Genomic DNA, 16849 nt, shown 5'->3' with positions numbered 1-16849 from the left:
AAACGTAAGATCTTAGTTATACGTATATGAAATTCCAATAATTGTTCTTTTTTTTTTATTTTATTTTTTCTGTCATTTTTTAAGTTTTTTTTTTTATTCTTTTACTAATTTTGAAAGAAACAAAATAGAAATGAAACAAATAAATGAATATTGTACGCGTTTTCTCTCTCTCTCTCTCTTTCTCTCTCCCTCTCTCTCTCTCTCTCTCTCTCTCTCTCTCTCTGTATTAGCGAATAAACGAAGAAGATGTTTAAGGAAGAAAGAACGTGGGAAGAAAGTTATATAGAAAAGTAATTGGAGGAAGAAGGATATCGCTAGAGGGACGCGCAGTCTCACAAGAGGGTTAACCGGAAAAAGGTGATTTTTCCACGCGCAGAATCGTAAAAATCCCGCGACGCGGGTTGCGAAGAGTGAAGGGATAGGAAGAAAGAGGGACAAAGAGAATGACGAGGGAGAAAAGGAGATAGAGGAAGAAAGAGAACGAGGAAGGGGCGGTCGATGAGGAGGGAGCAGTAGGAAACAAGGAACGAACAGGGCCGAAAAATAAGGGCGAGGTCAGTTCGACGCGAGCCGCGGAAAAATTCGCGTAAAATTTTTACGTCTCCTCCTATTGCTTCCTCTTATTTTTATTTATTTATTTTTTTCATTTTCTCTCTCTCTCTCTCTCTCTCTCTCTCTCTCTCTCTCTCTGTCTCTTTCTCTTTCTCTTTCTCTCACTCTCTCTTTCTACCTAACATATTCAAGATCATTTATCTAATCGCTAGTCGCACACATGCTTGACCGAACGAGCACTTTGACACGCTTTGGATATATTTACACCATGTATATATATGGGATTGATACGACTATGGAATGGCCGCATACGTAACACGTAAGGTATATTGAACTTATTTGGAGAAGCTAAGAAATTTCAGGTATTTTATATTATTTTATTAACTTTGAAGTTTGATAGGAAAAAAAACGTGAGTATTATAGTTTATCAAAAAATCAAAGATAAAAGAGATAACGTTTGTGTGTGTGTGTTTATTTATATACATTATATATATATGTATATGTATATATATGTATATGTATATATATCTACATACATAAAATATAAATAATACATTAATAAATAATTTGTATATATTTTTTAAAGAATTAGATTATTATCGTTTCGACATAAAAAAAAAGGAAAGTTATCGTTTCATAATTATTTTTAATATTTTTTTTTTTTTAATAAAATCTTGAATTCTATTTCAATCTTCTTTTTCTTCGATTAAAGATTTAAAGATTAAAAATAAAAATATATATATATATAATACTTATATACAATTATCAAATATCAAATTCCACATGCAACAGAGAATTTACAATAACCAAATAATATACATAGCTATATCGTTTACGAGTTTAGATAGTAATAACATATTTGGGAATCAGGCGCATTCCACGCAAAATAACTTTAGGAATAAGTTAAATAAAATACATTTTGAAACATACGTAGACGTAGAAAATACATACATCGCTTATAATTATTCCGACGAAAGAGAAAATCGTTTTTGGTTTTGCATTTGCTATTTGTAACAGAGAAGCGCGTAAGTATGTACATACATATGTATTATATACATAAGTACTACATACGTTTGGTCGACGGTAGAATTCGATTCGTCGGAGACGCGGCCGCGGAAGGTGTCGCGGAGAAAAATCGAAAGATCGTGAACGTTTGAAAAGTTTGGCATTTGCCGCAAGTGCCCTAACTATCTCGTTCGTGGAATTCGGAGAACGGTGATTATATGGACAGGACGCGAAATCTCGGCGGTCGTCGAAATTTGCGGAACGGACGCGACACTCCCTCGATGTCCAAATTCGCATTCCGACACAACCAACACCTACCTCTGACTCCCCCTTCCTAATCCTAATCCTCCTGCTCCTCCTCCTCTTCCTCCTCCTCCTCCTCCTCCTCCTCCTCCCCTTCCTCCTTCTCCTCCTCTCTTTCCTCCTCCTCCTCCACCTCTTACACTACTGTCCCTCTCTTATAACTCCGCTTCACTGGTCTTTCCATCCAAACCGATTCAACACCAGTCCTCCTCCTCTTCCTCCTCCTCTTTCTCCTCCTGCCTCATTCCTCATCCCACTGCTATCGCATCCTCCCCCTCTCTCATGCTGCAATCACCTCATGCACTTCTCTACATTTTATCGAACACCCCAAGGCAACTCTTCACTGAAAGTATTTGCTTCTGATCTCGCTATAAACATCCGACTCGACTTCGAACCAATCCAGAACCTCGAAAGAATTAGTTTAATTATTATTAATTTATTATATCGTGTATTTCTATAATTATGTATTCTTTTTTTTTTGTGATATTAAAATCGATAAAAAAATAAACTTGTGCTTTGTATCGTTTTGCGCGTGTTTATGTATCGATCGTATTTACAGTCGAATAATGTTTTTTCTTTTTTTTTTCTTTACTTTTTTTTTCGTTTCAATTAATTTAGCATGCTAGAAACAACACGTGATCTTTTTTATTAATCGTAAAATTATAATTATGAAAGTTTCTTTCGGTAGCGTAGTTTACTTTGCTGGAGGTTCTTTCGCGCATATATTTTTATTATTTACCTGAATGATTTTAAGAAATCACATTTAACCAGAAACGATTTCTATCTATCGTATAAATAACGTTATCATTATGGCACGAATTTATAGATTTATTAGATCGATATATATTATCATTAAAGTTTTTCTCAAATATGAAACAAATTAACTACCATTAAGAATAAATAAGTATTATTATTAGAAAAAACAAATTTCACTGCATTAGTCACGTTTTTTCTTAAAAAAAAAAAAAAAAAAAAAGGAAGAAAGAAGAAAAAAGAGAAACAAAAAAGAAAAAAGAATAAGTAATATTATTAATATATTCCTTCAATGAATTTCTTATTTTGCAATATATTCTAATATAGTAAAATGGAATAAGAAGAAAACGTTAGGACTACGCATGAGGGAGAGAGAGAGAGAGAAAGAGAGAAAAAGAGAGAGAAAGAGAGAGAAAAAGAGAGAGAAAACGCTTCCAGGTTTAGGCCTGTGGAAAATGCAGGATTTCAATTTGTTGGAAGTTCCTCGACGTAGCAAAGGGTGTAAGGGGCGCCATAGTTCGGTGGCCCCACCCCTAACGCGCCGCTTCGTCGAGGGGTTCTCCTAGAATAGGGGAGGCTTGCGAATGATATAGGGGTGGCGACGCCATTTTGAATTAGCCGTGCTTAGAGAACGACCGAGAGAAAGCAAGAGAAAGCACGAGAGGGGGTGTAAGAGCGATGGAGACGCAGACTTTAAAGGGATACGAGGAGAGGGTAAAATTTTTATGAGAACCTTAGCAATGGTTGCCGGGTCGTCGAGTTTCTCGTCTATCGAACTAAACTCTCTAAACGTGCTTTTACTGCCTAAACCCACGCACCTATTACTTCTCAAGACGAAAATCGATTATGTTGTTGTCTCTCTCTCTCTCTCTCTCTCTCTCTCTCTCTCTCTTTCTTTTTACCTCTCTGTTTTTCTTTATCTCTCTGTCTCTCTATCTTTATTTATTTTTTTACACATTTCTTTAACATTATTATCTTTTTCAAAATTAAATTATCTCGTTTCTTCGATTTATTTATTATCAAAATTCAATCATAATTCAGATATAAATGTATTTACAGATATTTTGACGATTAAAATTATTTCGAAATTCTATTAGTTCATAGAATAATGTTCGTCTCGATATCTTTCTTTTTTATTCCTCTTAATCATCGTAATATCATTTACAAAACTATTTTATTTTGAATAATGCGACAATAATATCTATTGAGTTCGCAGTATTGTTATAATAAATTTATTATTATTGGTAAAATGTTTAATGCAACTTCTATCACTCACGTGGAAGGAAATACTAAAAATAGTTTTACACGAATTCATAAAGGCATAGAATAATTTGCGTTCTCTATGTCTGGAAATTATTACACGGGCTTATATCGAATGAAATTGATCTATATGAATACATACGTTCTTCATATTTATTTCATTTGCAATCGTACGGTCAAATAAAATGATATTTAAGTTTTAATTGATCATGTACCAACAATTCGTTATTCATTCTAAAAGGATTTCGTCATAGATATTTTTTTTCCAGAAAGTAATTAACTATCAAAGTAGTAAAATTTATTCAATAATTTTAATGTCAATGACGTATATTACGTTTCTAAATCGCGAATTGAAAGCCGATGATCGTTTCGTGCGTCACGACTCATTTGATCTGCTGCAATTCTCGTGACAGAGTATCGTCTGTCGCGTTAATTTTAAACTTTATTAGCGTAGCGGGTCCGTCACATTCAGCCAAAATTAGTGGCTATTATTTTTGTTGGACAACAATAAACGCTAATGGGATTTAAGTTTGTAGATATTTATTCATATGGATATATTATTATCGCGACAATATTGCATAATTACATTCAGAATATGAATTAATTAAAAATATCATTGTTCATTAATATTAATTTAAAAATTTTATCTCCCTTGCAATCGATTTAAATTTATGCACTTTTAAAAACAGTTTTTATGGGTCTTGTGTCACCGTTAATTTGATTTTTTATTAATGAAATATTTTATTAAATTGGTGATAAAAAGATAACAAAATATATCTATTAATATTTTTTTCTCGTTAATTTAACGTTATTTCTTTATACAAGTGATTCATGAAACGAATGTAAAATTTCTCAGATAATTCCAAATTTTATTTATAATCTAATACAATGATAGGATTTGAAAAATTATTTTATCGTCCCGATAAAATTCCGTACAGCTTCATCGCCCTCTATATTATATATTATTACCGATAGTTAAGAAAAAGTAAACTTCCTTATCGACCGAATGAAAAAATATTCGTAAGATCACTTAAAGACTATATAACACTGGTATAGATGTCACGCCGCACAATTTCTACGAAAGTGGATATAGTAGATCTCTTTTATTATCGCTATATAATTAATTCAATAATATTACTTAGATTTAAAAAGACGAATTTGCCTTATTAATTATTCAAAATTATTTCAAAATAGTATCGCATAACTTTTCTTATAAAAATTATATAGGTTCAAGTTTCAGACAATTTCCATCGGCAAAACAAATCGTAAGAATTAGTAAAATCTATATTAAAGAATAACAAACTAATGTACACAACGGGAAAAGAAAACGAGAATTAAATGCACCACGAGTGCATAGATCAAGAGGCTTGTAAACTGCCCTTAAATTTTGCCTGCTTTAAGCAGGGTGGCTATGCGAAAAATCTATGACCCGGCTTAAAAGTGGCATTTCTAATTGCACGCTGTGCTCGCCGCTACACACCAACCAGGCCGTTAAAGTAAATCTCACTTGAAAACGTTCGTTAAATAGAAAAGTGAAAATAAAAGAAAAACAAAGACAATTCTCTCGCTAAATACGACAAAATACGATCTGATCGACGTAACTGAAAAAAAGGATTGTCTTCTTGTTCTTTGTATTTCTTTTGATTTCTTTTTGATAATCGATAATATTAAAAAAAAAAAAAGAAAAAGAAGAAGAGGGAAAGCGAGACAGAGAGAGAAAGAGAGAGAGAGAGAGAGAGAGAGAGAGAGAGAAAGAGAGAGAGAGAGAAACAAAAGCTTGAGAAAGGGTAAAGAAGAAAAAGGAATACATGCAATAAAAGAGATAGATTTTCCATGAAAATTTATTAATTTGCAGGAGTTCGTTGAGGAGAGTGATAATGGGCCCCGAGTTGCTTTTGGCCTAACCTCGTTCCTTTTTAAGTTTTAAATAGTTTCACGCGAGTTTTAATTAGGAAATTCATCCCACCATTCGTCGTTCCCTCTCTTTCTCTCTCTCTCTCTCTCTCTCTCTCTCTCTCTCTCTCTCTCTCTCTCCCTCTCTCTCTCTCTCCCTCCCTCTCTATGTCTTTCTCTCTCTGTTTTAGTTTCAATGAACGCTCACCCTCTGAAGGAGAGGACAAGAGCTGGAACTTGATGACGGATAGGGGTAACGAAGAAAAAAAAAGAAGATATTTCGTTCGAAACTTACTAAAATCTCGAAAAATGATTGCTATTTTTTTCTTGTGTTTCTTTTTTTTCTTTCCTCCAATCTTTTTTCTTTTTGTAATTGTTAAAGCAAAACAACGTAAATTATCTTAATTATATTTATTATATTTGCTATAAATCCTAATTAATAATTATCATCCTGTCTCATTTTAATTTGCATTTGTATATAAAATTACAAAAAAATCTAAAGATAATAATAATAAAAAATTTCTTTAAAAAAAAGAGGAAGAAAAAATAAAGAGAAAAATTGTATAAGAAAAGCATTAAATATTAATGCTTTTATCATGATTATTATAATTATTATAATTATAATTAAAATAATATTATAATGCACGCAACGACGCGTCACTAAATTGGCATGAATCATTCGCGTGAAAGAAACTTAAAAATTGGAAACTTGTTAATTTTATTTGAAAAATGATCGATAAAAACACGCCAATCGTTAAAACCTGATATTTTCGAATATCATAAATGCGCTAAACTAAAAATACAATATTTAGTAATTTCATCGAAAAAATATAATATTCAATTATTTTTTGTTTTAAGAAAAAACTGTCTGGTATTTTTTCTTTATGAAATATAATATTTAATATTTTCTGTAATAAGTTACGATATTTAATATATATATATATATATATATATATATATATATATAAATATATATATATATATATATTTTTTTTTTTTAACGTCAACGTAACGAAGAAAAGTAAATACATTAAATTGACTTACAATAGAATGTCCATAGTAGAAAGATCGTTAACATGGTCGAACGATTAAGGGAAGTACGTACGATCGTAAAAAAATTTTACTCGTTCGCGAAAAGTTACGTTCTAAGAAAAAGGCATTAACAAGGCCCAAGTCGTCGTGAAATAAATACTCGAGAGAGGTCGTGTTCCTTATCGCGCGTTACTTGTTAAAGCGAAGAAGAAGGAGAAAAACGAAAAAAGCAAAAAACTAAAAGAAGACCAAGAGAAGAAAGAGAAAAGAAAAAAAAAGAAAAGGAAAATAAAAAAGAAGAAAAAGAAGAAGAAGAAGAAGAAGAAAAGAGCGTAGAAAAGTAAAGAGAGAAACGTAAGGGCTTCCTTGAACCGAGGCGTCTTCATTGTATTCCGTGTGGCCGGTAGCATCGATCGTCGTACTTTTTGCTTTTCCCCTTTTCGCTTTGATACGTCCCGGCCAAGAAAAGAGAAAGAGAAAGAAAGATAGGGAGAGAAAGAAAGAAAGAAAGAGAAAGAGAGAGAGAGAGAGACAGACACACACAAACACACATACACACACATACACAGAGAAAGAGAGAACTTCTCTTTCACCTCGCACGCTTCTCCATAGCTTCGCTGCAGCGAAGCAGCCACCCCTCCAGACGCAACCCCATTCGCCGTTTACTTTATTCTTATCTGAAATATAGCAAGAGTGTGAGAAAGAGAAAGAAAATGCGAGGGCGATCGAGTGAGAAGAAATAGAACTTCTATCCTCTTTCCTCTTCCTCTTCAACTACTTCTTCCTCCCTTTTTCCGTCTCCCTTTATCTTTATTACATCTTTTCTACCCCCTCTTTTTCCCTCTTTTTCCCTTACTCGAAAGGGTGGGTCATCATCGCCACCCACTTTTCTTACTCGACTTTTCTCCTGACTCGCGGACGTTAAAGATGGTAGGGAAAGATGTTGTAGGGGAAAAAGTACGAAAAGAAGGGATGAAAAAGTGGGGAGGATGAGAGGGAGAAATTGAGAGGATAGAAAGAGTCTGACAATTTTTAAGGGATATTTTACCTTTTTCTTTCTCTCTCTCTCTCTCTCTCTCTCTTTCTCTTCTCTTTGAGAAAAGAGGATACTTGTAAATGATAAACTATACTTACTGAGTTTCATTGTTAACATATTGTTTACAAGAACTTTCTACATTACAATGTAGTTTACGATGATGTTAACTTTCATTAATTTTCTTTTGACTGGCCATTTCAATGAATTATGTAAACTATTAAAGGTCGATACAAGCAACTTCGTCATTTAAACAAACTAAATAAATTCATATCTACTACGAATTTACAATTAATCAATTATTGTCCTTTTTTTTATCGATTTAAATTCAATGCTAATTTGATAATAATTCGACTAAATTGATAAATGATATTTGAAAAAAAAATAAAATGATGAATTGATCATCTCGATAAATTTACGTTTCTTAATATTAAAATTTATTCGGTTTAAGTTTTTATAAAATATTAAAAATACGACGAAAAAAATAAAAACAGACTAAAAACACTGATTAAACCTATTAGAGAATGTATGAATTGATCGAAAAATATTTTCATTATTCAATCTTAACCAACCAAAGCGATTCCTTCGCTTTTATGAGCTAAACGTAACCATCTCTTACTTTTCTTCGATACGAACTTCTGCGACTGGTTACGAAGGGCTCGCCCTTCGGAGTTTACGAGAGCATATTCCCGAGTTCATTCTTTATCGTCCTCTGCTGGGCAGACGTTTTTAGAAGAACGTAAAAGATCCGAACGACGGTTTAAAACCGCAGATCAACGTAGGGACTTTTTTACTGCTATCACTTTTATCTTTCATCTTTATCCGCTTTTATCTACTTTTATCTCGAATTATTATGGCACATCTATGATCTCATTTTGCTTTAAAAAAAGATGAGTGAAAAATAAAAAAAATAAAAAAAAATGAAAAGTATCACTTATATAATAAGAATTCAAATTAAATTGGACGCCTTTGAAATTCTTTTCTTTTTCTCTTTTTTTTCTTTTTATTTTTCTTTTCAAGAATCTTCTTTGATTTTCAAAGCAAGTCATGTAACTCGTTGTTTTTTTAGTGTCAGACTTTCCTTTAAAAACATTTACATAGAGGATGTTCATTTAAATGTGTTAACATTTATCGCGAAAATTTTTATCGTTTTCAATAAGAAATTCCTTCATTCAATTTGATCGATGTAAATCTGATGTTAATACCACGTCAGCGAGATTATACGCATGGGAATTGGTGGTAGGGAAGATCTTTCTAGAGTTTTGCAAAACCCTTTGAAAGATGGAGTCGATTAGAATTAGCAAAAAAGGGATAAAAAAAGAAGATACAAAGAAAAAGATTTCCTGATGTCCAAGCATTTACAAACCTGTTTTACGATAGCGGACTTTTCGGTCCTTTCTTGTCCGACCTTTCTCCTTCTTTCTCTCTCTTTCTCTCTTTCTCTCTTTCTTTCTCTCTGTCTCTCTTTCTATCAACCCCTTCGTACTCTTGCCCCAGTAACCTTTAGGTAAGATACTTACTCCTTACACAAAACGTTCCTTGCCTTCTAACGACGATGATAATTTATCCGAAATATTTCGAATAAGAAAAAGATTTGTAATTTATCGTTTGAAAACGAATACAAAAAAAATAAGAACTAATCAAATAACATTTTTAAAAATTATTTTAAATTATTAATTACGATATATAAAAATAAATATATAAAAACAAAAAAAGAAAAACAAAGAAAGATTTTATCGACGACATACCATTCAGGAATGAGAAAAGGAAAAAGAAATTTAAAATATCTAACCAAAATTTTAAGAGCCGACCCCTCAAGGATCTGATCACGGAAACTGATTACGTTTTCCAGAAAGTAAGAAAGAGACCGCGGACAGCTTTAAGTGACGTAAAAACAAAGCCACGAAAGATTTATGATACGATCAAAAAGCTTTTATTATTTTCCCTTGCTTGCCCCTGGCTATGCCGTCATCTTTTGTTTTTGCTTTCTACGTGGTACCTTATGACGTCATAATTTATCCAGAAACTATTGTCCCTTTTCAAGACATTATTTCACGGACACGAAACGTTCGAACAAATAATGCCTCTTAGATCTTATTTGTTTCGTTATTTCATATCATTATACAGACACACATACATATATATATAATATATATTTTTTTCCTCTATCAAATAATGTAATGTATATTCATAATAGCGTAAAATATAGTATATAATATGAATGATTATCGAAATCCATAAATAACCGGTGTTAACGAGATATTAAATGTTCTCATAAACTGTCATTAACTGTCGAATGCATCATTATGCGTCATAATGCAAGGACGTAAATAATAGTAAAATTTATTACATATACATATTAAAGTATCTATACACGTTTGGCAAATAATTATTATTAGATCTTAAAATAAAATTTTATAAGAACGATTGCGTCATTGTAATAGCTCGATGTTGAAAAAGAAAAATCAAAAAGAAAAAAAAAGGAAAAGAAAATACAAGAAAATACATCTCGAAACGAAAACTATAAGATTTAAGCTATTTTCATAATGATCAACTCGTTTTACGATATTCGAAAAATAATTATTTCTGTCTCGTATATACCAGTATGCAAGTGGAACCTTAAAGCACGACGACGACGACAAGGACGATAGTGAAAGCGTTTGGTAGATAATTGAAAAGCTAAGCGACGGGAAAATTGCGATCGGAGAGCAACCAATCGTCCGTGAAAATTGAAAAACTATTTCGATCTGGTGCTACTCTCATTGGGTGGACTATCATCAAACTCGTCTCTCTTTCTCTGTCTTTCATATAAAAACTCATATAAATGATAATTGTCATGAAACGAACGATAATACGAAATACGAAAGGATTAATGAGAAATGACAATTATCTTATTACATGTATCGTTTAAAACTATCAATTGAATTTTTAGCAAAAAATTTAAGCTGAAAATGTTCGTACGTATTGATCGTCAAAAGAAAAAAGAAAAGAAGGTATTGTCGTTAATCTCGGACAAAGGATCGTTAGGGACAGCTGCTCTTAAAATTCTACCCTCGACGAGTAAGAATTTTTCAAAGTGTCCCCTTCCTCTTATTTTCTTTTTTTTCTTTTTCTCTTAAACTCGGTCAGACGAATTAACATACTGGTCAAACGTGTGCCAATCCACGTGGTCACGTTATTCCTAAGAGTAATACATCTACCTACATACATCTACCTACATATATCTACCTACCTACCTACCTACCTACCTATATATTTACCTACCTATCGACCTATCCTATAAGCTATCTTACTTGCAATTTGCATTACTTAGTTTTATAGAGGAACGAGTAGTTGGTAGAAGCTCGTAGCTTCACAAAGAAGTTGTTTACGTGATCTCCGCGTTTGTAATCATTAAATATAATCCAGTGAAATTAAACGGAAGTTGAGTGCAAATAAGGAAAAACAAATGTCAGTTAAAATATAATCTCGTTACTATTGCATCAGATTCTTTTTTTACATGAGATGAATCAATTAATTTATGAATCATAAATTATTTTGTGTCATTTACGAATTATAATTTTATGTCATTTATGACGAAGTCGTAACTTAACATCGGTATAATTCATTTGTTTGTGTTACTTCTCATTATTATTTTTTTTCACCTTCCTTCTCTTTTTTTTTTTATAACATTGATATTGACGTTAGAAATGTTCGTAACAACTCGTTGGATGAACTAAGAGAACTATCAATGGAGGTAAGAAATAATAATCATGAGTGAAAAAATATTGAGGAAATAAAACTTGAACTACAAATTAAACGTGTGTATATATGTATCTATGTATCTGTGTGCATTTGTGGTGAGGTCGACGTGTGTTCCCAACCGAATACAAAATCACATACGCCAGTTGAGCAGTCGTGAAACGGATAATATTGTATTTGCATAGAGGCTAACGTAGGGCATCGTGGTACACGCACATCCACGACGTAATTTAATATCCTCTCGATCGTGATCGTACGATCAGGCGACTCGATGTGAATTAATTAAATTCCATCCTGGATGGAAAGCCTTCGGCTCACTCGTGTAATTACGCGTTTCGTCTCATTTGCGGGATCATTAAATTATCTAAATTCGAGAGAGCTCGACTTCTCTCAAATCCATATATTCTACCTCACAGCCACGAATCGAATTTATGGAACAAGTCGCGACTCCATCCTTTTGCTTGTTTTCTATTCCAACAAAAAGCGATCGTGTAGAATTTTTTTTACATCGTACGTAACGAAAAAGTCTTCGTAACTTATCTCTCTCTCTCTCTCTCTCTCTCTTTGTCTCTCTTTCTCTTTCTCTCTCTCTCTCTCTTTCTCTCTTTCTTTCTTTTTCTATTGTCTTTTATACTTTAAGATGATGTAATATTCCAAAGGAGAGAATACAGTAGTTTATTCTTTTTTTTTGTAGGAATGTGTTATAACAACACAATAAAAAAGAATAAAGAAAAAAGTAATGTCTGAGTTCATCCTCCATAACAATATTAATTTATGTAAAGAAGTTTTTAAATAATAATATCAATTGGTCAGCACTTTGAACAATAGCGTTAGATTATTTTTTGCTTTCGGACACATACTTAGATATGTACAAATTATACAAGAAGATCTTGAAGTAGTAATAGCTCGAAGGACAAACTATATAAATTACTAATTAATTGCCAATAATTATGCTAATATTTAGAACTCCGTATTAAGCCTATCGGCAAATAAATCATGTTTATACATATCCAACTTTCTTTGATCTATGACGATAATGATACACCTAAAAACGAAGTATAACGTTACATAATTTTTAGTAAACATTTCAATGCAAAAATCATTGGGACAAAGTTTATATGATTTCAAATAAATAATATTTTGACATTTATTGCTTCTTATTTAATCCAAGGTTCCAAGATCAACTTCCTTTTTTAGAACGAAAACCTACATCATTTATAATGACAATGTATTGTAAGTAAAAAAAAGACAAGAGATAAAATATATTTATATTTCTCAACAAATATGTATAATTATCGATCGTTGGAAATTTTGCAGATTTGTTAATTTACGCACTCTGACATTTACGATCGCACTAATATGTACGTAGGTACATGCATGCACATACATTCGTATGAGAAGAAGTAGGAAATAATAAATAGGCTAATTAAAGGTATACAATAGTGCACAGATAATACTAAAAATTAAATTTACTCGATCAAAATAAATTTTTTTTATCTCTTATATTATTTCTCAAAGGCTACTGGTTATTGACGTTTTGTAAATTGCAAAAGCATAAATATGCTTTATTAAATATTTGGAAAAATTGAGAATATATTGCCATTATAGATAATGTAGGTTACTATTAAAAGAACAAAGTTGATCTTGAAAATAACTTTACAATCTTTCATCAAATAAATACAATAAATGTGATGATAATAATTAAATGCCATTATATTATTATGCCATTAAAATCGGACAATTCTTATTTAAACAATATATCTCAAAGTGTTTCCGAGATCAAAATTTATAATGCTTTATTTTAAATATGGGATATATCAAATAATCTATATACGTTAAACAAAAGTTTTAAATCGACTTGGGTTTAATTCTAATTTTTTTTTTATTTTCATACAGAGTAAACCAAAAGTTTCTAGGTTATCTTAAAAATCGATTACTCTTTTTCGAGGCATTTTCGGCTTATTTTTTCTTCAAATTGTGAGAAAATTCATAGGCTTGTAGTCTTGTACAATTTAAAAAAAAAAATAGTCTAAAAAAGAAGTCGTAATCGATATCAAAGATCATTGAAAGATTTGTTAAAAATCACTTTTGATTCGTCCTATAATATTAATGAGCAACAACATAAAAATACAGGTCAAGTAATACCGGTATATTTATAGCACCATTATATATATATATATATATATATATATATATATATATATATTATATATAATATGAAATATTATATAAAAAAAAAATTAATATAATAAATTAAAGAAAAAAAATATATATATGTAACATAAAAATCAATATAATTTTATCCATTTCATAATTTTGATCCTTTTAAATAAAGTCTCGTAGAAAAGTTCTATATCGAAAAGAGATGAGATCTTTACCATTAACGAATAATTCTGACGGAACTTCGTAAATTTGCGTGTTTCGTTAACGCGGAACGGCACCCATACTTTTCCGTGAACGCATCCCAGTCTCGGTCGTTCCGCTAAAGGCAGTAGAAAGATAGGTAAGTAGTAGGTAGTATCTCAATTATCTTGATTAGGCAGAAACTCGTTAAAACGAGGATTGAGCGCATTCATCGAACGAATTGAAAGCGCGCATTTAAACAGAATGCGAACGTGTTCGATCCTGACGTGGAGAGAAACAGTTTCTTTTTCCTTCCTTCTCTCTGTCTCTATCTCTCTCCCTCACTTTTTCTCTCCCTTTCTCTCTCTCTCTCTCTCTCTCTCTCTCTCTCTCTCTCTCTCTCTTTCTCTATTTCGCGAGTCCGCGCGCGCGTCTTCTTCATCGTTCTCTTTTATTTTCTTCCTTTTTAAGCGTCATTTTCTTTTACGGTCAGAAGGATTCGCTTGAAGTTTTTGCTTCGACGCTGCTCAGAAAAGTCTGCGGAAATGGAAAAGGTGGAAAGGGGTTGGATGTTGGAAGGTGGGTGAGGAAAAGGAGCAGGTGGGCAGGGGGTGATGATGGTGGTGGTGGTGGAAGATGATAGGCAAGGAGAGTTGAGGAGTGGAAGCGGACTCGCGATTTCTTGCATACCTTTCGCATTACTAGCCCCATCCTTCTAAAAAGAGAAAGAGAGAAAAAGAGTGAACGAGAGAGAGAACACAAGCTCTCATTTGCTTTTCCTTTCCTCCTTTTCCTCCTTCTGTTCTTATACCCCAGCTCGTTTCTCCGCTCTCTTGTCTCTTTTTCCTTCCAACCCCTTGTAGCCTCCTTCCAACTCACCTCCCTCCCTCCTTCACCCTTCTTTCTATCCTTTCGACTCACTGCCTCTACCTCCTTCTCCTTCACCATTCGAGCAATAAAAACAAAGACGAGCATTTTCTCAGACTCGAAGAAACTCGAGTTGGAGGCACAGCGTAAATACTGCGATGTTAGTCGGTCAATACCTAGTGAGGCATTAAGAGGGAAAAATAATACCTCTTTTCCAACATCGAATAACTTCGTACCAGAGCATTTTCTGAGAAATTAGAAAGAGAGAGACAGACAGAGACAGAAATACATATATATATATATATATATATATATATATATATATATATATATTGAAAGAGAGAGAGAGAGAGAGGAAGAGAGAGAGATAGACAGAGATAGAGTACAGAATAATTCTCTAGTTATTTTAACCACGAATTAGTCTAAATTTACTTATTTACATTTTAACCAAAAAATTATTACTGTCCAAAGGGAAGAAAAAAAATGTTCTTTTTTTTTCTTTTTTTTTTATTTTTACAGTATCCGTCCCCATTAATAGGGAATATACCGACATTTTGAAGAAATCAAGAGCCATTGTGTCGATGGCATTGAATAGCCCAACCCATTTTTCTACTATGTCGCCGGCAACCTCGATAAGAAGGTAGACGACGGCAGACTAAAGGGGATAAGGAGGGGTAGATGAGTGTTAGAGCAAAAGAGAAAGAATTCGTCGGGGGTGAGACAATGGAAAAAGTACCGCCATCTTTAATTCCGTACCCAACCGTCGCTCGAGCGATACTCCTCGTCCACCCCCCTAGTCCAGTACCACGACTAACCCCTCTCCCTCACTCTTAACATCATCACCCCTCCTCCTACAACTGAATGAACGAGCTTGGCCCTCGGAGCGAGAAGAAAGAAAAAGGTAGGATCGATAATCTCTTCGGTACAGGGGGAAGACGTTGCAATTCTTTCAGAAGATTCATTTACGAATGAAAAAGTTTAAAATCTTATTTTTAATTGATTTAACTGCATTATTTTTTCTTTTGAATTTTTCTGCATTCTCCGCTCCCCCTTCACCTCAGCCACTTTGAAACGTTTCTTTCTTTTCTTCTTCTTCGTCTTTCCTTCCTTTCCTTTTTTTTTCTTTCCTTCCTTTCTTTTTTTCTTTCTCCCTTTCTTATTTATTTTCTTTTTCGTATCGCGCATTATTTTGCCCGGAATTATTTAACTATATAATTCGTAAAATTAATGAAGCTAATTAAATCTCCCACTTATTCTTTGTAATTACACGTGTTCTCAGATTTACAATGGCTTCGATTCGTTATTGCGTGCATATATGATAATATAGAAACTAAATATTAAATACTAAACGACGATTTTATATAAAAGTGATAAAAATATATTTTAATTCAACATTTAAAATTTATTCGTTTAATACTGTGTGTATTATTATCAAATAAAGTAAATTTGGATAAATATTCAGGATATTAGATTTAAAATTTAAATGAATGTTAATTAGTTATATTTCGACGTTTTGTAATTTTCAAAAATATAACTCTTTCGAAGATATACGAGAACCATCTGCTGGCATATCCAAGGATTATAACAAATTTCGATTTCCAAATAGGCATTTGATGTAGAAGAATTATAGATGTTCTGTTTCGATCATATGAATTTTTGATGATATAAATTACGTTATTTCAATCGAATTTTATCTTATTAATATAAAACTAGTTTATTAAATAAATTAAATTTATTATAATCGATTGAATACATTAAATATATTAAAACTGTTATTATTGATAACGATTTCATAAATATTCTATTTGTTCTTCTCTTTCTTTTTCTTTTTTCTTTTAATTTTAACATTTAATATTTCAGTCAGCTATGTCGATACAAATGATGTACTAACTTACCGATGCACCACTATTCCACGAAGATATAAGGTCCTATCGACGAAGATTTAAAAGACTACGTTTTCTTTTTCTTCTCTATTTTTAATAAAATAATATAATATTATATTAAATAATTATCTACAATTTTTCTGTTATGGATTATTAAATATTCACGCATCGCCGATCTGTATAA

The 16849-nt window shown here is 32.2% G+C and overlaps 1 long non-coding RNA gene across 3 annotated transcripts; it reads left to right on the top strand.

The window, feature by feature from the left end:
• The first annotated feature begins 579 nt into the window (after positions 1–579).
• On the top strand, positions 580–16849 carry LOC124427499. Of its 3 annotated transcripts, none has more exons than XR_006942976.1 (3): positions 580–871; positions 15302–15683; positions 16643–16849. It is a non-coding gene; the product is annotated as an uncharacterized LOC124427499 (long non-coding RNA). The 3 variants fall into 3 exon arrangements; XR_006942975.1 differs by having other exon boundaries at positions 580–876; XR_006942974.1 differs by lacking the exon at positions 580–871 and adding an exon at positions 9638–11567.

The sequence above is a fragment of the Vespa crabro genome, chromosome 10 (genome assembly GCF_910589235.1).
Source record: "Vespa crabro chromosome 10, iyVesCrab1.2, whole genome shotgun sequence".
Lineage (NCBI taxonomy): Eukaryota > Metazoa > Arthropoda > Insecta > Hymenoptera > Vespidae > Vespa > Vespa crabro.
Note: the sequence above shows the minus strand (reverse complement) of the source record. Positions and strands in the feature narration are given on the sequence as shown.